The sequence below is a fragment of the Pipistrellus hanaki genome (genome assembly GCF_964339955.1).
Source record: "Pipistrellus hanaki genome assembly, chromosome: 7".
NCBI lineage: Eukaryota > Metazoa > Chordata > Mammalia > Chiroptera > Vespertilionidae > Pipistrellus > Pipistrellus hanaki.
In genome coordinates, this window is record NC_140509.1 from 71,049,337 (window position 1) to 71,071,908 (window position 22,572).

General features: G+C 44.5%; 1 protein-coding gene across 1 annotated transcript in view; it reads right to left on the bottom strand.

Annotated features, from left to right (window-relative positions):
- The window catches only part of L3MBTL3 (L3MBTL histone methyl-lysine binding protein 3), an 81,405-nt gene extending 65,605 nt beyond the window's left edge, over positions 1 to 15,800 (bottom strand). Inside the window, exons 1-2 of the mRNA XM_084889617.1 lie at positions 15,636 to 15,800; positions 11,705 to 11,778 (exon numbers count right to left, since the gene is read on the bottom strand). The gene's annotated coding sequence lies outside the window, so the exon portion shown is untranslated. The remainder of the gene's footprint in view (positions 1 to 11,704; positions 11,779 to 15,635) is intronic.
- Positions 15,801 to 22,572: the final 6,772 nt, after the last annotated feature.

The window sequence follows — 22,572 nt, forward strand, 5'->3', positions numbered from 1 at the left end:
GGCACACAGGCTGGGCGAAAACCTGCACCCTTCTTAATGTGACACATAAAACTGCCTCCACTCCTTGTCATCCTTCACAAGAGCAAATCAGGTGCTTCATGGGTCATCCTCAAACCGGCCACACGCTCACAAGTTCCTCTCTCCATCCCTCACCCTTTCCTGAGACACTTCCTTCCTTTGCTCCTGCTCATTTTGCTTTGCAGAGTTTGACAGTGGCCTACTCTGTGACTTCAAACCAGTTAATCTCTTGGAGTTTCCATTTCCCCATCTGTAAAGTGTGGAGAATAACTTTTCTTCACTGGGCAATGATGAGGATTCGATTAGATGAGATAAGCAGGTGCCTAATACATACTAAGCAGTCATTAAAATGTTAACTTTCATTTCATTTTGTTTCAATAGCATCTCTTGTAGTAGGCTCCCTGGGTTCAAATCTACATCACAACATCATCACCACTTCATAGAAGTGGGCCTTCTGTTAATCGCCCCTCATATTTATTCACCTGGCTCCAGAAAAGACTGCTAGCTTTCCCACCAGAACAAGACGTCTGAAGAAATGCACCAGGACCTGCCTGTAGGGAGAGGGCTGGCCACCACGCAGGCCCCACCACACACTGCAGGCTGGGGCATTTAATGAAGGCGAGAGAAAAGGCTAGGGCAGCAAGTCCCAAAGTCTGCTCCTCAAAAGTTACCTTCTAGGGGACCTTTTATTCCATGCCATGATGAAAAGCTTGAAGGTAAAAGGGATCTGTAACCCCCCCCCGGGGTCTCTGGGCGATGCACAGCGAGCATCGGCAGCCGTGCATCAGGCTGTGAGGTGCTGCCACCTAAGCCAGTTTCCCACAGTTGCTCAGCCTTGTGACTGCCATCGCAGGGCATCGAGTTCCATGCAAGCCCGCTTTTGGGAAGTGCTGAGCTATGGAGAAAACATTCAGGAAAGAACATAAAAGCTGGCAGTGTTTTACAGGAGATAACTTATTCACTTTCAGGTCAGGTTCAACTCCAGGGATGCTCCCTTCTGGCCGAGCTCCCAGCCCACAGCCCAGTGTGGAGATCTGCAGCTTCTGATACTGGGGAATGACCTCAGGGCCTGTCGTCCTTTAAGTCCAGGCCAGAGAAATATATGATCCTGAGAAATATATGGCCATGGTCTGTCTAGGACTATTTTTAAAAATATATATATTTTATTGATTTTTCACAGAGAGGAAGAGAGAGGGATAGAGAGTTAGAAACATCGATGAGAGAGAATCGTCAATCAGCTGCCTCTTGCACACCCCCTACTGGGGATGTGCCCGAAACCAAGGTGGATGCCCTTGACCGGAATCGAACCCAGGACCTTTTAGTCCGCAGGCCGACGCTCTATCCACTGAGCCAAACTGGTCCCGGCTGTCTAGGACTATTTAATTTACTCTCCGATGGCCTCTTATGCATGATACCAGAGAGGCACCAGCCGGTAAAGAAAGAAGTCACATGCCCACAAACGAGACCACATAGGGATAGCCAGACAAAGGCTATAAGCCTAACACACATTCAAGGGGCACAGACATCCTGGAGAGAAGGGTTCCTTCCATACTCCGTCATTTAAAGGACCTCACCCATACCAGCTTATCTGACCCTCACAACTACTGCTTAAGACTGATAAGTATTCTTACCCTAATTTTACAGGTGAGAAAAATGAGGTCATCCAGCCAAAACAGACGTTTTACCTCCCAAGACAGTGCCCCGCAGACTATACCACAGTGCCCAACATGCACTTTGATCACTGTAGGAGCCAATCTACAGTAACAGTGAAAAGCACAGGCTCCAGAAGTCTGAGTGCTTGAGTTTAATCCTGGCTTCACAATTTACTAGGCACATTACCCTGGGCAAGATACCTAACCTCTCTTGAGTATTAGCTCCTTCAGTTGAAAAATAGGAGTATCTACTTCATAGAGATTTAATTTTTAAGAAATTATCCATGTTAGAGTGCTTTGCACATAGTGGACACTCAGTCCACGAGAGCTACAGTTACTCTGAAGCAAAGAAATAAGCTGCTCTCCAGTGTCCACATTCCCTCCAGGCCCTGGTTTACCAGATGTCTGAAGCAGCCAGAGCAGAGGAATGATGACTGTGCAAAAGCCAATACTTCTGCACCACAAGCCCATGTGATTTCTCAGGAACCCAGAGTCCAGAGATAAAGGCAGGGAAAGCAGGGGGGTTAAGGGAACGATGGTAAGATTCTGGGATTTCACAGACGTGTAAAATTTCAAAATGAATTTGGAAAACTGATGTCAAGTCAGTAACTACTCATTTTTGCCAAGCTCTTAGAAAGAACATTTTAACAAACTTAGGGAGACATTAATATCTGAATAACAACCCAACACTGGGCCACGGATAACCTCGCTGTGACATTTTTGCTGAGCAGGCATAAAAGCTTTCTTCCCCACGTTATCAACTTTGGTTCCAAAACCTGCTTTTAAAAAAGCTGGTGCAGAGGCAAACAGAAAGCACAGTGGGAGATTACAGCAAGAGGTCAGCAGGAAAAAGAGATGAAAGGTATGGATCCTCCCCAAAGGGGACTAGAATGACTCCTCAGAGTCTCTCTGTATGAGTACTCGAATGCATGTACATGAATCGCCAGAAAAGAAGGGCTGCAAAGAGAGATTCTATACTCCATTATAATATGTATTACACTGTATCATGATCATCTGAGAGGCTTTGGAGAAAAGAGACCTCATTTCTTTATCCTTCCAGAATATCTATAATAAGCATCAAAAATGTTTCAAATGAATAAATAAAAGAGAAGGAGGGAAATACAAGGCTAGTTCCCTACGAAGGGGGATCGCAGAGGGAGAATCAGGGGGGAAAAAACCTTCATTTGTTCATCTATCACTTATTCTTCAGTGAAAATTCTATCCACCAACTAAGCTGCTAAGTGTTTATTTACCTCTTTGGCAGAAGCACAACATTACCGCTCCAAAAACACTCCTTATTTAAGTGTTCCAAAAACACTACTTACTTAAGTGTCAGTGGAGAACACATCAAAAGAAGTTAAATTCAAATCTCTTAAAACGGGCTTATTCAATAGGATGAGAGAAAAATCTAAACTCACACTTGAAGCATCTCTCAACAAACACACATTGCTACAAAGAAAAATGTTCCTTTCAAATCAAGCATGACAGATACCAGCTTTGATATTCTACTCCCCCTGACTGATAAGAACTCTGAAGAGCAGACACACTGGAATGGAGATCAGTGTGGAGAGATGTGAGATTCTGTCCCGAGGGCCCAAGTTCATAGATTTTAGGTAGGCAAATTCTCGATCATTCAGATGTGAGAACTGAAATCTTAGTACCATCAAGAGCCAAGAACAAACCTTTGAGAATATTTAGTCTTCTGTCTACATCTATCCTTAAATACATAGTAGACAACCTCAAAAGGCAAATAATCTATGCTTCCTTTAAATATGGAATCAGCTATTATGATGGCTCCTTCTTATTGATACTTTCTCAAAAACACTCCTTGGCTATATCTAGTGGTTATATTTTAATGAGAACAACCATATTTATAACTCTACTTATATGATTTGTTACCTTTTCTGCCAGGGAGATTATAGGCACAGGGTTAGTCACTGAAGATAACCTTTACAAAATCTCAACTTCATGCCCTTGCGTTTGTTACTGTATGAAGGATGAAATATTTGAGATTCTGTGGCCTAACCTACATACTTCCTTTAAAGGAGGAACAGAAAATAAAAAATGCCTTTTGAGAAAAAAAAAAAGTACAGTACATAGAAAATGAAATCACAAACTGACATTAAACAGGCCTTCGGCATATTTAATGCATTCTCATCAAATGCTTTTATTTGAAGTTCATTTTCAATGTACAGCTATAAAGATAGCTCAATTTAAAACAGAAGTAGTCTGAAAAGTACTATCATGTCATCAACATACTACTCTAACAGGATAATGATAGAAATTTTACACCATTAGAGGGATTTCAAAGGGCATTAAAAGAACAAGAACCTGTCTGACACAGATATTTCAATGCTTATGCGAAATATGCCTGAACTGAAATTTAAAACACACACCTAGAGGTAGAACCTTATTCTTTTTTCTTATTTTACTTCATAAATTTTAAATGTTAAGAGTAGTAGTATTTTTTTTCTTATTCAGCTTCATACTTTCATTGAACATAGAGCTAAAATAAAAAGATTTACACTTGATTTCTCTTTTGCATGTAATAAAGTAAATGTGACCAGATTTTTGTTTTTCTCACTGAAGTCATGTCTTCGGGCTTATCTTGATAACCACTTGTAGCTAAACTCCTTATCAACAGATTGAACAGCTAGGCCTCAAATCCACTAAATAAGACCACAAACCCATCATTTAATAACCAGACCAGAGTGTCCACTTAGGAATTTCAATTCACAGTTCAGGGTTCAATCTATGTAACAGATGGGGAGGAAAAAAATCAACTGATTTTGGTGCCTGAACAATCCTAGTCAAAATGATCTAGTAACTGACCTAGTTTAATTCCATAAAATTACACACAACATAAAACTCTGGTCTAATCTTAAAAGGGCCTGGAACTTAACAAATGCTCAAAAAAAAAAAAAAAAAAAAACCAAAAAAAAAACCAAAACAAAACACCTTATTAGATAAAAAGAGCTTCAATTAAGGAAAAATAGTCTATCCTGTAATCAATGCATGCAATGGCATCCTAAGTCAGACTAAGGCTGTATGGTACCACAGATTTGTGCAACTCCCATTGCAACACAGAACCACCCAACGGATCAAGAGACTCTTCCCTTCATTTGTAAACATGGAAATACTCTTCTGGTTAACAAGTTTAACACTGCTGATGAATATATTTTTAAAATATATTTTTGTTGATTTCAGAGAGGAAGGGAAAGTGAGAGATAACATCAAAGATGAGACAGAATCATTGGCTGACTCCTGCACGCCCCCTACGGGGAAGATTGTGCCTGCAACCCATATGCGTGCCCTTGACAGGAATCAAATCCAGGACCTTTTAGTCCACAGGCCGGTGCTCTATCCACTGAGCCAAACTGGCTAGGGCCTGATGAATATATTCTTAGTCACAGTCCCAGCTTTCATTTCTAAATTTTTATTCTAGCACTGTAAATTCCCCCACCTGTCACCCCATCCCCAGCTTCTCCCCTTATTTCTATTCCTCATTTTCATTCCTTTTATAATCCTGGCTTCTGAGTAAATGCTGTTATCTTTAGAATTCAGTTTGGGAAACTGAGGTCCCATTCTTTTTATTTATTGATTGATTTACATTTTTTGATAACTAACTCTACTGCCTTATCAGGTCTCTTACAAAAAACAAACAAACAAAAAAACACAAAAACAAATGAAAGCTTTTGAAAAAATAAACCCAGGATTTAGCAGACCTAATCTGAATGTTTTGTTAACAGTCTGTGATCATTTCAAGGCCATGAGGTAGACCAAGGTGTTCTTTTCAGTATGAATCAATAATTGGTGTTTTCCCAATTCTTGGTTTAAATTTTTTTTTAAATAAAAAGGAAAAGGAAGAGATAGCGATTTCTTCCCATTATATTTTTCTTATACCTGTTCTCTACTGTTCATCTTAGTACATCAATATATAAGAGACATTCATTAATCTGATAATGAGTTTTCTTAGAAATATTCTAGGAATTACCATTTTGAAAATAAGAAACCTAAACACATAACAAAATCCTTTTGGGTCCCAGCAACAGCCAGATGTTGAACTAAATACACTCTACAGAATGAACAGAGCTAAATCTTTCCAAGGTGCGTTTTGGAATGTGCTGGGAGATACTTTCTGAGCCATGCCATCTTGGGTATTCTCTTGCTGATCCAATTTTTTAAAATTTGTATTGAATTTATTGGTTAATAAAATCATATAGGTTTCAGGTGAACAATTCTGTAATACATCATCTGTATATTGTATTGTCAAGTCTCCGTCCACCACCATTTAGCCCTTCTTTACCCTCCTCCTTTCCCTCTGATAATCATCACTCCAGTATCTGCGTCTATGGGGGCTTTTTGTTTTGTTTTGTTTTTGCTTAAACCTTTGGGAAGAATGAAGATGCTCTTTAGAGTGGAATTTGGACGACAGAGGGTGCTGTGCACTTGTGACATAGAAAAGAAGAGGCAGGAGAAGGAGAAGCAACTCAAAAGGAGAAGGAGTAACAATAAAACCCAACCTTGCCTATTACACATTAGCTTTACACATTAGCTCAGGGATCATCCAAAATGAAACCAATAGCCAAGTCAAAGTATCTGAAAGTCTGAGATATGCCGAAACCGGTTTGGCTCAGTGGATAGAGCGTCTGCTTGGGGACTGCAAGGTCCCGGGTTCGATTCCGGTCAAGGGCATGTACCTTGGTTGCGGGCATATCCCAGTAGGGGGTGTGCAAGAGGCAGCTGATCGATGACTCTTTCTCATCGATGTTTCTGACTCTCTATCTCTCTCCCTTCCTCTCTGTACAAAATCAATAAAATATATATTTTAAAAAAAAGAAAAAGAAAAAAAAAAAAAAGAAAGTCTGAGATATTCCAGGTCTCAAAAAACCAGGATATTTGGATGTTTACTGCTCCTTCAGCCAGTGGATTGTTAAGAACAATCAATAAAATGATGCGGTGTACAAAGTGGTGATGGTGAAGAGCTAGTCTGGCAATCATGTCACTAATCCATGCAAAACCATCACGACCCACCTGTTTAATCTAATTATTCTCTTCCTCTAACCCCACTCCATGAATAAACTACCTTAGGAGAGGAGAGAAATCATAAACCAGTATCATTTTTCTTGGTCCCACCCTTTTCAAACTGCATGATATGAACTCAGACAAGTTACTAAGTATCTCTGAAGACCAGTTTGCTCTAAAAGAGAAAGAATAATGCCAAATGCCCAAGGTTAATGGAAGTATTTGAGACAATATCCAGTGCCTAGAACAGTGCCTGGGCATACAGAAGGCACTCAGTATTTGTTGGGTAAATAAATATAAAGTACCCAGCTTTGTATTTGACAATCAGAAGGCATTCGATATACAATTACACCAAATATCTCAGCATTTCAGTGTTCTGCAGAGGACACCCCACGTCCCAAGTCCCCGCTTCAGAAACATATTTAACTTCACATCCAGCTGCACCGCTATAGCACCTACTGCACTTATCTCTACCACCAGCCAGCACTGAGCCACGGCTGTGTTTCATAAATGAACACTCCCTGGGCTTAGGTTGTCTCCTGGACTAGATTATGAATACATTGAAGCAAAGCACATTCATTCAACACTGTCCTGAGTGTTGGTTACTTGACGCACTCCCCAACAAACACACAAAATAGATGCTCAATAAATATTTTTGGCTAACACAAAACACTGTCTTACAAAAAGAATAATCATAGAGAAGGCACCGTATAATGCACACGTAATTCTTCCTTCACTATCCGAGTCATTAATTCTAAGTCCACTTCTGAGGAAGAAACTGAGGCTCATTAGACCACCCAACTTTACTCAAGTTCCTCTCAAAAGCCCTTGTTCTTTCTGCCAAAACACTCTCTTTCCTTTTAAATAGGGAATTCTTACAGGGCTTTCCCAATTCGATTTCATAAACCAAACTCAGTTATATTTCAAGGGCACCCTTTGCTGGTGTTTTGCTTTCATCCACCTGCTGCATACCTGATGCTGCAGTGACTACAAACTAATTCATAATCTCACATCAGTAAAGTGGTTTCATTTAGTAAAGAGTAAAGAGGTAACTTGAGATTATTCCCATTAGATAATGAAACCTTTATAAAATACATCTTCAGGATGCTCTGAACTTCAAGATATCATATGTAAATAAACGCACATATCTATATATATAAAAGCCTAAGCAACCCAATGACCATTCGACCATTGGGCTATTCAACCAATAGCTACGACGTGCACTGAACACCAGGGGGCAGATGCTCAATACACAGACATGGAAACATGGACAGACTGATGAATCTCAGAGAGAAAGGGATATAGGGGAGGGTGGGAAGAGATTAACCAAAGATCCTATATGCATACTATAAGCCCTGTGCATAGATTTATGCACCAGTGGGGTCCTTCGGCCTGGCCTGCAGTGATCGGGCCGAATCCATGCACCAGGCCTCTGATATCCCCCGAGAAGTCCTGGATTGCGAGAGGGCACAGACCAGGTGAGGGACCCCACTGGTGCACAAATCCGCATACTGGGCCTCTGGTGAATATATAGATCTCTTTAACACATGTCTTCCAGACAGATAGTTTACTTTAAATACACTGTCCCCCCAAAGCATTTGATAGTAGCAAGTAGGGGAAGTTGTAGAGCAGATCTTCACCAGAGTCACCTTTGGTGAACATATTAGGCAAAGGAGAAAACAATCAGTCCAAACTCATAACCCTCGCTAGATTTACAATTCAGGCAATCCTTGACAGCCAGTAAAGAGATTCTTACTCATTTCTGAAGACTCGGCATGAAAGCAGAAATGTAACATATTGTGCTACGTGTATACAATTATATATCAAGGTTCTGCATTAGTTAACTGGGGAATCCATGTTTCCTAGCTCACTGGCTCCCTAGAGAGCTATAGCCCTTATTCTTTTCTACTGGCACAAAGTGCAGCTGTTAGACTCACATTAGCAGAGCTCAGAGTTGTGTCAACTCCTCGGGTAAGGGTCTAGGGAATTCCTCAAGGGCAAACACCTAGTCCTTTCATGTTTGGCACTGCAAGAACTCAGTAAAAACTGAGCAACTAATAGAAACACTGCCGGGGGGGTCATTCAGGTTTCCCATCCTTGGGACTCCAAAGATAGTCCTGCCCTATACCACATAAAATAACTTTTCTTGTAAATTTTATATACTATCTACACTGATAAAAGGGCAATATGCTAATTAGACTGGGAGACCTTCTGGACATCATTCTGGACAAGGCCATGGTGGTGGGGACGAGACAGAGGCAGTTAGGGGCGATCAGGCCACTAATATTTACTATAAATAGCCTTGGTTGAAATATATATTTCTTAGAAATAATCTATCAAACAAACCAGTCGAAATTATTGAAGAAACAGCCATCTATTAGTCTTTAAGGACTAATTAAATAGGACATGTCTTTCTTCTTTTCTGCACTATTGGGTTTTTTAGATTCTTGGAACACTGATTAGATAATCTATAAGAAAAGAGAGATGAACTAAAACTTGTCAGGGTATGTAGAATTCAGTATCATCAAGTGGAAAATAATGATAGTACTCACGACATTTTTTTCTGCCTAAAAGATAGTTGGTAATACTAGAAAAAAGTAGCAACGAGGTCTAGAAAACATAGGGAGTGGGGGAGCCCTACATGGGCTGCCTAAATCCATATTTATAGGACCTGCTTCCTGGGCCCGATAGTCTATATACCTACTATCCTGGTTACCTATTTTCTCATTCTCATTTCCCAACAGACTCAAGCAACTAAAAATATTAATTACAGGATATAAATTCCCCTCACACCAACCCTTCTACTTTTGTCACCTACCATTTCCACAATTAGGCATTGTTTTAAGTTTGAAGTATTCATTTCATGTACTCCTTCCTATTAAATGACTCGTTTGGGATAAATAAATTTCACTTGGTGTTCAGCACCATGATAAAGCGTGGTCCCTTCTCTCACCGCGCCAGTACTGTAAAAGACAAACTACTTTTTTTCCTGAAGAAAAGAAATACCTTCTGGAAGTACTGTGACAAGTCCATATAATATACACACCAGAAACCAACCTAATAATTTTAACCAGGAATTAAATCACTCTGTCCTGCCCTAAACAACTACCTTCTGCCCTTCACAAGCATGGCTAAGGTAAAATGAGTACCAAACATCTGAATCAATTCTACACAGTTCTCCAAACTTTGTTTTATTTGATCCTTTCAACAGAGGAAGCAAGGCAAGCTCTAGTGCTCCGAGTTTCCAGATGGGGAAAGGTAGGCTGAAAGAAGTAAAGGGACTTACACAGTATTCAGTTATTAAACTGTCTTCTGATTCCCGTTCTGACACTTTATCTGCAGCCCCAATGAGTTCTCAAATGGAGAGAAATAATCAGCCTTCCACTCGGCGTGTCTCAACACAATAGTCCCCATCCAAGGAGACCCATTTACTCTGCCTGAACTCTATTTCTGTCTGCATGGTGTTCTTATAGTTGATCTTGACCCATTGTCACTGCTGGATGATGTAACGCGGACCACATCTATCTGTTTTGCAGATAACAGTATTCAAGATGAGTCAAGCAGAAAATGACAATAAACTCCTGTTACCAATAATTTTTAAATTGGTAATTATTCAGTTTTGACATACAGACCAGCGGTCGCCAACCAGTGGTGGTCCATGAGGTCAGAAAGGTTGGGGACCGCTGATATGGACCACATCCACCCCAGCTGTAAGGTGGCCATGAGGATTAACAGTCCTGCTCATAAAAGGTGAGGCTAGTTTTTTATTTTGTTTTTGCCAAACAACATCATAAACTCTTCTAATACTCAAAAGAAGGGCCTGGCCGGTGTGCCTGAGTGGCTGAGCATGGACATATGAACCAGGTCATGCTTCAATTCCAGGTCAGAGCACATGCTGGGATGGTGGGGATTGCAGAAGGCAGCTGGTCAATATTTCTCTCTCATCGATGTTTCTCTCGCTCCCTTTCTCTCTGCAACCAATAAAAACATATATATATATATATATATAAATATATATATATATATATATATATATATATATATATTTTTTTTTTTTTTAAAGGAATCTGATAAGAGCCCTGACCACTTGGTTGGAGAGTCATCCCACATACCAAAAGGCTGTGGGTTCAATTTCCAGTCAGGGCACATATCTAGATTGTGGGTTCCATCCCCAGTCAGGGTGTGTGCAGAAGGCAACCAAACTGATGTTTCTCTCTCCCTTCCTCTCTCTAAAATCAATAAACATATCTACATATCCTTGCATAAGTATTACAAAAAGGAATCTGGCAAGAACTAATAAAGAACAGACTGACAGCTGTCAAGTTGAAGGGGGTTGCAGGGCTGGGTGAAAAAGGTGAAAGGATTAAGTTGCAAAACACCGAACAAAAAGCATGCACACACAAAACCAAGACTCACAAGCACAGACAACAGTATGGTGATTACTGGAAAGAAAGAGGGTACAGGGGAGGTAGAAGGGGACATAAATGGTGATGGAAGGAGACTTTCCTTGGGATGGTGAATATAAAATATAATATACAGATGATGTTCTACAGAATTGTACACACATGGTATCTATATAATTTTATTAACCAACTAGAGGACCAATGCACAGGTAGGGTTCCAAGCAGCTGCCAGCTTGGGGCCTTCCTTTGTTCCACACCGCCCCCCTAGTGGTCAGCACATGTTACAGCGAGCGATTGAACACCTGGTCATTCGAACTCCAGAGGAGATACTTTGCATATCAGGCTTTTATATATATAGATGTCACCCCAACAAATTCAATAAAAGAGAGCCAGCCCAAGATTATTCAAGACAATCTCATAACTTTTCCCAATGTTTTATTCCAGCTTCAATCACAGTACCAAGACTTTCATGCACTCAAAAAAACCATAAAATGATGGTTTTTCTAGCCAACCTTATCCCCACATGCTCCTTCTTCCTGATTTCCAAATGCAGTCTTTAACATTTGTAAATATGTCAAGCAATTTGTTTCAACAAGCAAATCTTACCTAGTGGCAGTGAAGAAATAATTATCTGTTGGTCTTTATGATCGCTGTCCACCCGCAAGGCTTCTCTGGAAAGTCTAGCATTGGTTCAAAGAGAGGAAAAGTAAAAAAAATCAAAGCACTGTCATAAAAGAAGAAGCCTTGAAATCCACCATCCACAATTTAAATGTTTAAAGTTTGAGTCACTGACTTACTACATAATGTCACACAATACCACCCAGTGTGTTAAAATAAACTAGTCCTGGATGAGGTGAAATGGATTTTATCATTCGGAGCATCCCCTCTTTAAGGCCCATTAAGTCCCCCATTAAGGCCCCTTCCATTGTATGACAAAGGGTGAAGGTTAAAGGGATTATATGACTCAACTTTATTTCTCCCATTGCTTTTACCTTTAAAATTAAAATTGCCTTACTAAAGATACATTGGCAAAAGAACAGATACTGTGTAAGTACATTTGTCCATTTATTTGTTTAAGTAATATTATATTGATACAAAGCACCCAGAAAGGTCTTATCCAGTGAAACAAAATTACACTTAGAACTACTTATTTTACGACTACATTACATTATAACGTATGGTTAGGATACTAAATACCGGCCTCCGATTCTATTTATTAGAGACTAAAAAATGATCAGCTCATATACAAGGCAAATTTAAACCAAGGGTCTTTATTCATTGTTTCAAACTTTCAAACACAGATCGGCAAGATGGAATTATCCGCTGTCTCCTGATTAAAAGTTGGTCAAATGTATAGACAACGAGAGCTATGGGAAACAACTATTTTCTAATCCAGGGAGGGCTGAAGCTCAGAAAATCCCAAGAATAAGAGCGAAGTGTATTTCCCATACATATAACGAGGGGTGATGTGGCAGGGTAGAACTCAGGCGCTCTCGGGTTTACTAAAACTTTCTGATCAGCATCCTTTCCCTGGACATCTGGCTGCTCCGCGCAGGTCCTCTAATTACTTCCACGTCGGAATGGGGACTGCGCAGCTACAAGTAAAGGCCAAACTTTGCTCCCGGCCTTGAGAACTTAGAGATGCGCTTAACCACTAGAGGTCTCCCCTTGGCCAGTTTTGCTCGCTCGCTATTTTGCTGCACTTGAAACTTTCCGGAGAAATGCTCCTCTATACGAGTCAGTGTTTTTCTAAAAAAAAAAAAAAAAAAAAAACTTGCGCAAAAAAAATCTACGCGATCGAGCTCGCCAGCACGGAGACTCCCGGGCTCCCCAACACCGATCACGACGTTACAGACAATGAATGCCCTGGGAAAACCAACATTCAAATTCGACGCGCTCGCCCCACCGCCCCCCCCCCCCCCCCCCGTCTCCCCGAACCCCCAATTCTTATTTCTCATGTTTCCCTTCACTTACAACTTAGAACAATTAAAAAAAAAAATCTATGTTTGTTTCTGTGCACTTTGAATGATCTCTAATGCATTTTTTTTTTCTGGTGAAGGCTCGGCCCAGGGATGCAGGGAGGGGGGGAAGGGCCGAGCGATCAGCGCCCGAGGAAGTTGCATAAGGAAAGAGACTCTCCGTTTTTTGGGTCCCCCTCAAAAAAAAAAAAAAAAAAAAAAAAAATTTTAAAAAAATCGGCGGGGAGGGGAGGAAAAGGAAGCGGTGGGGAGAGAGGGAGGGGGGGGGCTGGGAGGGAAACCGAAGCGACGCTCACCTCCCCGTCTCCCCGCTGGAAGGGTGGGGTACGGCCCAGGTCGGCGCGACCCCGGAGGGCGGCTCGGTCCCCCCAGGTCTCCCCGAGCGCACACGGACCCGCCGATCCCCCGCCCGGGCCTCCGTGGGGAGCGAACCGCCCGCTCGCAAACTTTCTCTCACGGTCGCGCTAAGGGCGTGCTTGGGCCAGAAAGGGTGGAGGGTGGTGGTGGTGGGGGGGTTATAAGGCCTCTTTTTCCTTATTTAAGGCGATTATAAAGTTTTTGCCACCGGCACAAAAGTTGCGCGCCCTCCCCGCTTCCCCTCCACCCCCCCGCCTGTGCCCGTGCCACCGTGCCCTGCCACCCCGCCGCTAGGACTCCCCGAGTTTCCCCCGCGCCCCCCAAGCCCGCTCACCGGGCGCGCGGCGGATGCCCCGGCTCCTGCGCTTCCCGATCCCCACCCCCACCCCCACCCCCGGGCTCTTACCCTCCCCCGCCGGCCTCTACCCCCCCCCCCCCCCCCCCCGCCGCCCGCCGCGCGCGAGGACGGCCCGCCGGGCCCGGGACGCGAGTGTGCGAAGCCCATTATCCCGGAAAGGCACCGCGCGCCGCGGCGCAGGGCGGGCGGCGGCCCCGCCTCGGACCCCGCTTCGCCTCCCCGGGAGGAGGGCGGCGTAAACAAGTTGCAGGAAAGGCAGCCCAGCGCCGGCCCCGTACCGCCCGCGGCCGCCGCCGCCACCGCCGCCCTCCCCCCGACGCCCGCCCGCACCCGGCCCGGCGGGCGCGGCAGCGGCAGCGGCAGCGGCGCGGGGCCATCCGATCGCCGCGACGGCGCGGGCTCCGGGGCTCCCGGCCCGGCCCGCACCCCCGCCGCCCCCCGCGCACGGACCGCCCGCGCCGGGCCCGCGCCGCCTCGCTCGCCCCAGCAGCACTTTCCTGCCTCGGGCAGAAATAAACCGGAGGAGGGTTTATTTTTGTGCAACTTTCCCAAAATGGCGGAAATTGGAGCCGATCTATAGGAAATTCTCACACAGTCTGGTCGGGCGCTGGGCGGGGAGGCTGGCGAGGAGGAAAAAACGCAAAAACTCTCGGCCGCCGGGAGCCCCGCCGCGGGTCCGCGGGCGAGTGTGTGCGCGCGTGTGAGTGCGTGTGCGCGGCGGGAGCGGGGAGGCCTGTGCGCCGCGCGCGCACACTCACACTCACACACAGACTCGCACACACTCACACACTCGCACACACTCCACATACACGGCACCCGCCGGGCAGGCGCGCCCGCACATTCAACCAGTCCGCTCCCCGCGGCCCGGGCGCGGGGGGAGAGGGGCCGCCTCCGCGCCCGCTGCCTCGGTCTCCCCGACTTGGACTTCTCGCGCCGCCGCCCGCTCCGCTCCCCGGTGCGCGCCCGGCACAAAGGCCACACGGGCGGAGGGGGCCGCAGGGGCGGCGCGCGGGGATCGCGCCTGCCTCCCGCCGCCCCGATCGGCCGCCCCGGCCGCCCCCGCGCCCCCCTCCCCGCCGCTCCCCTCCCTCCCTCGCCTCCCTCCGCGGCCGGCGCCCCCCGCCCCGGCGGCCCGCGCTCGCTGCCCGGGCTGCGGCTCCGCGGCGCCCACTCGGGCACGCACCCCAGCGGAGCCCGGCGCCGCCGCCGCGCTCCCCCCACCCACCCCGCGCCGGGTGTCATGAAAGCGACCCAAGTGACAAGCTCCGCGGTGCGGGTGGGGGTGGGGGGCGCAGGGGAGGGGGTCCCCACGCATCCCGCCGCCGCCGCCGCCGCCTGCGCGCGGGCGAGAGCCCGGCGCGGCCGCCTCGCCCCGGCTCCCCTTCCGCACGGCCCCACACACCCTTCCCCGTGTGCGCGCAAAGGAGGAAAAAAAAAAAAAATACAAGTCTCTCCTCCCCCCATTTTTTTTTTTCCTTTCTCTTTTCTCTCTCTTTTGTTCCTCTTTCGCACTCGCACTCACTACTTCCAGAGTGAGATGCCCCGGAGACTGCCCCCCCGCGCCCCCCGCCAGCCGTCCTCCGCGCCACTTGCCCACTTTGCCCCCGGGATGAAGTTTTCTCCGCTTTCCCAGGGGCGCGGGGACGCGGGGGAGAAACCCCTTCGCCGCCCGTCCTCCTCTCCCCGCCCCGGCTCCGTTTCACAAGACGAGGGTGCGCTTCCTTCTCTCCCCGTAAGGTCGCTTAACTTTCATCCTCGCCCGGAAAAAAACAAACGGATGCCTTTGGCCCGGGCACACCTTCGAGATGAATGAGAGATTAAGATCCGATCGGCCGCTGCTTACCCCCAAAATTTCTCTCTCTCTCTCTTTTTTTTCTCTCTCCGTCTCACGAGTGTAGTCCTGACAAATGGTCCAGGGCTGCGGGCGCAGTGCGCATGTGCGCGTGGAGCCAGGGCCGGGGAGAGGGGAACTGCGCTGGTGCCGCCGCCGCCGCCGCCGCCCGGGCTCGCCCGCTTCCCTGTTCCTGCCGCTGCGCCCGCGCCGCTGCAAGCTGCACAGCCAATGCAGCCGCCCGCGGACACCGTTTCAGGTGCATCTCTTCCCGAGCCCGGCCGCCGGCTGGGAGCTGGTTCGAGAGCAGTCAACAACAACAAAAACAAATAGGAGAGCTCAGCTTGTCGATTTCTTTGTCTATTTCCCACTTTTACTTTTTTTTCTCTCTCTTTTTTTCTTTTTTGCAAAAGGCAATTCTCGGAGCAGCGAATCCACCGCGTACTGTTACATGCAGGCGCTCAGCCATGAAAGAGTAGGCCTTGGTCCTACCTAAACAACACTCCCCAAAAGGCTACAGGCATGCTACAGGTCATGAAAAAAAAAAAAAAAGGAAATAAAGTTTTAAGTTTTTACGCAGTGGAAGCGCCCCCCCCTCCCATCCCCCCACTTCGGGACTGGAAGAATGCATAATGATGTGCGCGCGTGTGAAACGCGTGTTCTTTCCGTTCCTGAAGGGGTGATCGCTACTGACAGCGTAAGGCCTCTGTTGTAAAACGGGCTGGGATCCAGGACATCAAGTCAAGAAATGAGTGTGGAAGTACCTTGGCAGGAAGCAGGTCGAGGACTACCTCTTCATGTATTCGGTCAAGATGGCTGAGCGGGTCCTAAAAAAGCAAAACCTGTCTTTGTTAAGGCGTCTAAACCAGATCAAGAGAGAGAGAGAGAGAGTGTTGTGTTTCGGTATTGACTAGCTTCCCCCTTATGGGCTATAGGCTTCCTTTTGGGCAGCTGGTCATTCTCCTTCTTCACTAAGTATACGTAGTTACAAAAATAATCCAAGTGATGGAAGTTGTGATAACCACTTTAATGTCAGTAATGGGGACTTCTGTAAGTAGCCCGTGTGATTTCAGGAATGGCGGGACCAACTCTTCTTACATGTTGCAGGAGTAAGAAAGTCAGGCAAAGGCCCCACCCCCTTCGGAGCGGACTATTTATTTTGTATCTAATAAAGGGTAAAGGAGCCCTTTTCTGAAATTGCCGCCTGAGGCCTAGGATTTAAATGTATCACAGATGGAAATTCTGTATTAAAAATCCTTCTCCAAAATGTAAGTCATATTACTATTCTTGATTGAATTTTTTCTTTCCACTTAAGGAGTGTTCCTTGAACCAGTTTCAGAAAATAAACTGTTAAATTCTTTCCTTAGGACCATGAAATTACCTAGAGCAGCAGACCACCCAACTATTTCTTCTGTTGATGGAGTGACTGAATTCTCTGAATCAAAAATCAAGACATATAGCTTGACATGGACCGAAGAACAAAAGAACAAATGCTGTGAGGCTGAAATCAGTTTATAAAATATGCTCCTATGTTTGGAAACCACTGGTTTTTAGGGGTGTCGAGCGGGGAGAGCCATAGGTAATCTCATACCGCCAGTTAACTCTTGCATTCACCCACCACATCCAACCTTCTTCAGAGCTGCCCTCAAACAGCATAATTAATCTAAATTTCAGCTTCTCCTCTTTTCTCCCTGACCCTTGACTAATAATAAGCACCGAAATGGCCAACAGCAGACTACAGGAGGAGGAAAGAAAGCCGTTGCAAAACTAAGACCTTGCCCCAAAAGAAACGAAAATTAACTTTAAATTCCTCTTTCTAAAAATCCATTTCAGACTCATTCTCAGTAGATAATTTTTGGATGATATGTCAATTTCACATATATTTTCAAAGATGTTGCTTTAATGGTCTGGGAACTTACATTAATGGCCTACCTTGTGCTAAGCACTCTGCAAGATGCTGGGGAACGAACAGAAGATGAAAACTAGGTCAGAAGGAATTTAGTCTGGGAAGAGAGACTGTCTAGTAAGCTGGGCCTTGCGTCCTAGGAGTGTAAATGTTGTCCTAGGGTCGTGGTCGACAAACTGTGGCTCGCGAGCCACATGTGGCTTTTTGGCCCCTTGAGTGTGGCTCTTCCACAAAAGACCACGGCCTGGGTGAGTCTATTTTGAAGAAGTGGCATTGGAAGAAGTTTAAGTTTAAAAAAATTTAGCTCTCGCCAAAACCGGTTTAGTTCAATGGATAGAGCGTTGGCTTGGGGACTGAAGGGTCCTGGGTTCGATTCCGGTCAAGGGCATGTACCTTGGCTGCGGGCACATCCCCGGTAGGGGGTGTGCAAGAGGCAGCTGGTGGATGTTTCTCTCTCATCGACGTTTCTATCTCTCTATCCCTCTTCCTTCCTCTCTGTAAAAATTCAATAATACATATATATATATTTTAAATTTGGCTCTCAAAAGAAATTTCAGTCCTTGTATTGTTGATATTTGGCTCTGTTGACTAATGAGTTTGCCGACCACTGTCCTAGGGGTAATGCAGAACAAGTACAATTGAGGGACACCTATGGCAATTTCTAGAAAAAGTCATAGCTAAGCTGATTTGAAGGACAAATGTCCAGGGTATGTGGTTCCACCTTTCTTCTGGGAAGGTGACCCAATTAAAGAAAGTCCAAGGATTTGGAGAACAAGGCTTTGCCTCGGACCTGTGTACTTATTGAAGTTCACTGACAAAAAAATGAGGATGAATTGAGGCTCTCTATAATACATTGTCTTTCTCCTCAAGAGATCATCAGTAAAACCTCAAAGATTTCATCTCAGTGGTTCCCAAGATATGGCTCAGCAGAGTAAATATTTTGAAGGTATTTCATGTATAAGAATAATGACTTTAAAGCTGCTACCAATTTTTTTCTACAAAGAATTCTTTGGTGCCACCACCTGAGACAGGCAGAATGCAGCATCAAATTCAGATAACACTGGCATTCTTCATACGGACTGTCACTGTTCACAGGACCTTTCTCCATCGGTTCCCTAAATGGTTCCATACCAGCAGAAACTTCTTTGATGTTCCTTCACCCTCCCACCGTTCACTCACTGGTTAGTAATTCATGATAAACCCCTTCTTTCTGGTACCAGTGGATCTCACCATTCTCCCCTCTTCTCATCCCACCTTGCTCCACCCTATCTCACTTACTACATACCAAATCCACCCTTCAGGCCAGGTCTGTAACTGCCTGGACATCCCAGGGAAGGTTCTAGCTCACTGCTTCCCTTTCTTTTGTGTTTGCGTATTTACACCCAAACTGTTCCCCTCAAAATGACATCAGGTTACTGCATTCCTAAATATTCTGAAGCCAGAATCAATTTACATGGAGATGTTTGAGACAAATCGCCGCACTCAGTCTTCCGAGGCCCTTGGAGGTGTCTCACCACCTCCCGGATGAAGATTATTCGGAACCTCTCTCATAGGGTGCTCCCTCCTGAAACCCCCACTCTGCGTGAACTTCCATTAAGAAACCGAAACTCCCTTTTCCTAACACTAGAAGCTGGTTCTGCATTCATTCAAGGATGGCCTCTTCCAGGAGCCAGCCCCTCACAAACTGGAAGTGCCTAGGAGTGAAGTCCAAGACATTTGCTTTCTAATCCAATTCTGCCACCACCCACTGGGAACATTAAGAAGGTCACCTCGCATTTCAGGGCTTCAGTTCTCTCGTGAATTAGGCTAAGAAAACAGGGTGATTGATTTCTGAGGTCTCTTTGAAACCCATGTCTCTTCCCACCCTTCCTACAGAATGGACACTATCACAGTTTAGTACAAATAATACGGAATCAAGGAAGGAATTTTAAGTAAGGAGCGAAAATTCATCCATCTGCTAGGTATCAAAATGTTACCCGTTTATAGCTCATTCAGTTGGTTTAAACCTGGTACTAATGAGATGTAGGTCATGGGTTCCGTTCCCTAATGGCTAGTTAGTTCTGATCTGTTCCATAGCCGCAAGCTGCTCTCCTCACCCCAGGCCCCCACGCTGTAATATGTGCTAGTGGTCACATGTCTTCAGGTAAACTTGAATCTTTCCGTAGAATTTTCTAAGTGAATAATACTTGAAAGCGCCCTTGGAAAGGATACCTTACTTTTAAGTATGAGTCAAGTTCTTGTGTTTTTTTTTCAGCCTGCAAAATTGTGCACTCCATGGTTTTCCAAGTATAAAAATGACATTAACACTGGTTTGGCTAAGATTTATATAATGAATATGATAAGAACTGAGTTTGATTTCCTTTGTTAATATTCTAGATAACACAGAAATGTTCATATAGGTACCCGCATTTGAATCCTGGTTATATTTCTGTGACACATCTGCATAAAATCTTAGCACAGAGCTTATGATAGTGAATGTAATTGAAATGCGGAGGGTGGAAGGAAAGGGGTGTATTATTCATCAGATAAGGAAAGGATTATGATGTGTACCATGTTGTCAACATCTTTAAGGAAATCTATATATATAAAAGCCTAATATGCTACATGTCTGACCTACTGGTCGAACGGTAGCTATAATGTGCACTGACCACCAGGGGCAGACACTGTACCTGGTAAGTTAGCTTGCTGCTGTGGTCCGGCTGATTGGGACTAGGCAAGACAGGCCAAACACGCCCTGGAGGCAACCTCCCTGGCCTCTAAAATATTTCTTTTAATTAATTTATTTTCAATGTGTACAAATTCATGCACTGGGCCTCTAGTTAATATATAAAGAGCTTTTGGGTAGATGTGAATATTTGTTATCATTTTGTTTAGGTGCAAAGGTAAAGCTAGAAATATGACAGACATTTTCAGACGAGATCGGGCGCGTTCAGGGTGGTATGGCAGTAGACATGACAGACATTTTCAAAAGAGTAGAATAACACCAGACCAAAAACAAACTCTTAACTTAAAAAAAAAAAAAGACAATTTATAATTTTCCACAAAAGACTTACTCATTCATTTTTTATAAATATATTTTTATTGATTTCAGAGAGGAAGAGAGAGAATGATAGATACATCAATGATGAGGGAAAATCATTGATTGGCTGCCTCCTGCACGCCCCACTCTGGGGATCAAGCCCACAACCGAGGCATGTGCCCTGACTGGGAATCAAACCAGCAACATCCTGGTTCATAAGTCAATGATCAACCACTTAGCCATGCCAGCTGGGCAAGACTTATTCATTTAAAGCCTAAATCCAGAGGCCTTGTTACTAAATAAATGACATCCTTAGAGCCTGGTTCTGGAATGTTCTTTCCATTTAACCTGGTCAGAGGTGATTGGTCCAGGAGTGGGCATTTAATTCAAGGACTGAATCAAATAGCATGGGGTGGCCTATGAATCAGTAGGGAATGCTTCCCCATATAAACAAAAATGATGAAATGGACCAGTCATACGCTCATGCTTGGCCCCATGAACGGGCAATACTGAAGATAAAATTAGTTGCTAGGCATTACAAAAACTAAGAGAGGAAAAGGTAGAGTGCAGGTTCGTTAGCTATTAGGCATTAGAAATTGCATAAGTAGAAATCACAAGGTAGAACAGAGACGTTAGCCAGCCAGGTAAAGAACGTGCCAGAGCTGCACTGGGCTCTGCATGACTTCCTCTTCTAGTGTTGGAAAGGCCTGGCCATTCGTGGTCACCGTGAAGACTGCCTGCATGACTACAATGTCTGACTATCCCCATAAAGACTCTCCATCCCTATGGAAATTAGTCTCTCTCTCTTTTTTTTAAATCAAGTAGATAAAAGACACCAAGCAACAGCAGTGTGTATGACTTGTTCTTTTTAGCCTTACAAAATTAAAGGGAAGGAAGTCAGAGCCAATTTAGTCATCCTTTGCCCTGTCTCTTTATTCTCATTAGTGGAGCATGCAGGCCAGACACTAAGAATCTAATCCCATCTCCACTAATTGCTAACCTAAGATCTTGGCCAAATTGCTGAATCTGTCTTACCTCAGTTTGTATATCTGTAAAGTGGGGATATTAACAGTACCTGGCTTATGGGGGTTGTGACGAGGATTTAATGGATTAATACAAGACTAATCCCGGGCACATGGTTATTAATCAATACATGTTACCACGTGAGCCAGGATTTTTGCCTGTTTGGTTCCCTGCACTATTCCTAGCACCGAGAATTATTGTGAATTACTGCATCTGCTCCTTTACTTGCCTTCTTCCCAGCTGGTTACTAGGTCACAGGTGTTGTGTCACAGGCATACTCATGGGCCACATCCTCCTAAAAATATGTAAACAGAGAGTGCTAATGGAATTCATAGATCCTATTTTAAAGAAGCCTGCTATCCAGAATATATTATTTTTTTAAATATGTTTTTATTGTTTTTTGTTGTTTTTTTTAGAGAGAGAAACATTGATGACCATTCTGCTGCCTCCTGCACACCCCCTGCTGGGGATCAAGCCTGTAACCTGGGCATGTGCCCTGTCTGGGAATCAAATGGGCGACCTTCCAGTGCAAGGTCTGATGCTCAATCACTGGGTGGGCCAAAATATATTCTCTCTCTCTCTCTTTTTTTTTTTTTAGCATATATATTATACTTTTACATCTTCAAAGCCTTCTCAGTTGTTAACTAAATGTTTGTTATAACATTCCTGCATTATCTTTCATAAGGGAGTTAACAGAGACATGGTTCTGATCATCAATAGCTATATCTGGAATAGAATTTGGCACATAAATACAGTGAGTGTAACTACACATAAAAGAAATCTGGAACGTGACTTTGTTCATGAAGAATGTTGAAAGTAGTGTCAGTGTTTGAGAAGATGATCTGTTACTTTTAAATTTTACTAGCTAAGCCTTTCACTTGATCCTATTTCAGAAACTAGAATCAATAGAAAGGTTTTCAAACTGAGGTTTCTCAATGGATTTGGTCTTTCAAGAGTAAAATTTTGACATTCAGTATTGAAACATTTTACTATATCTCAGC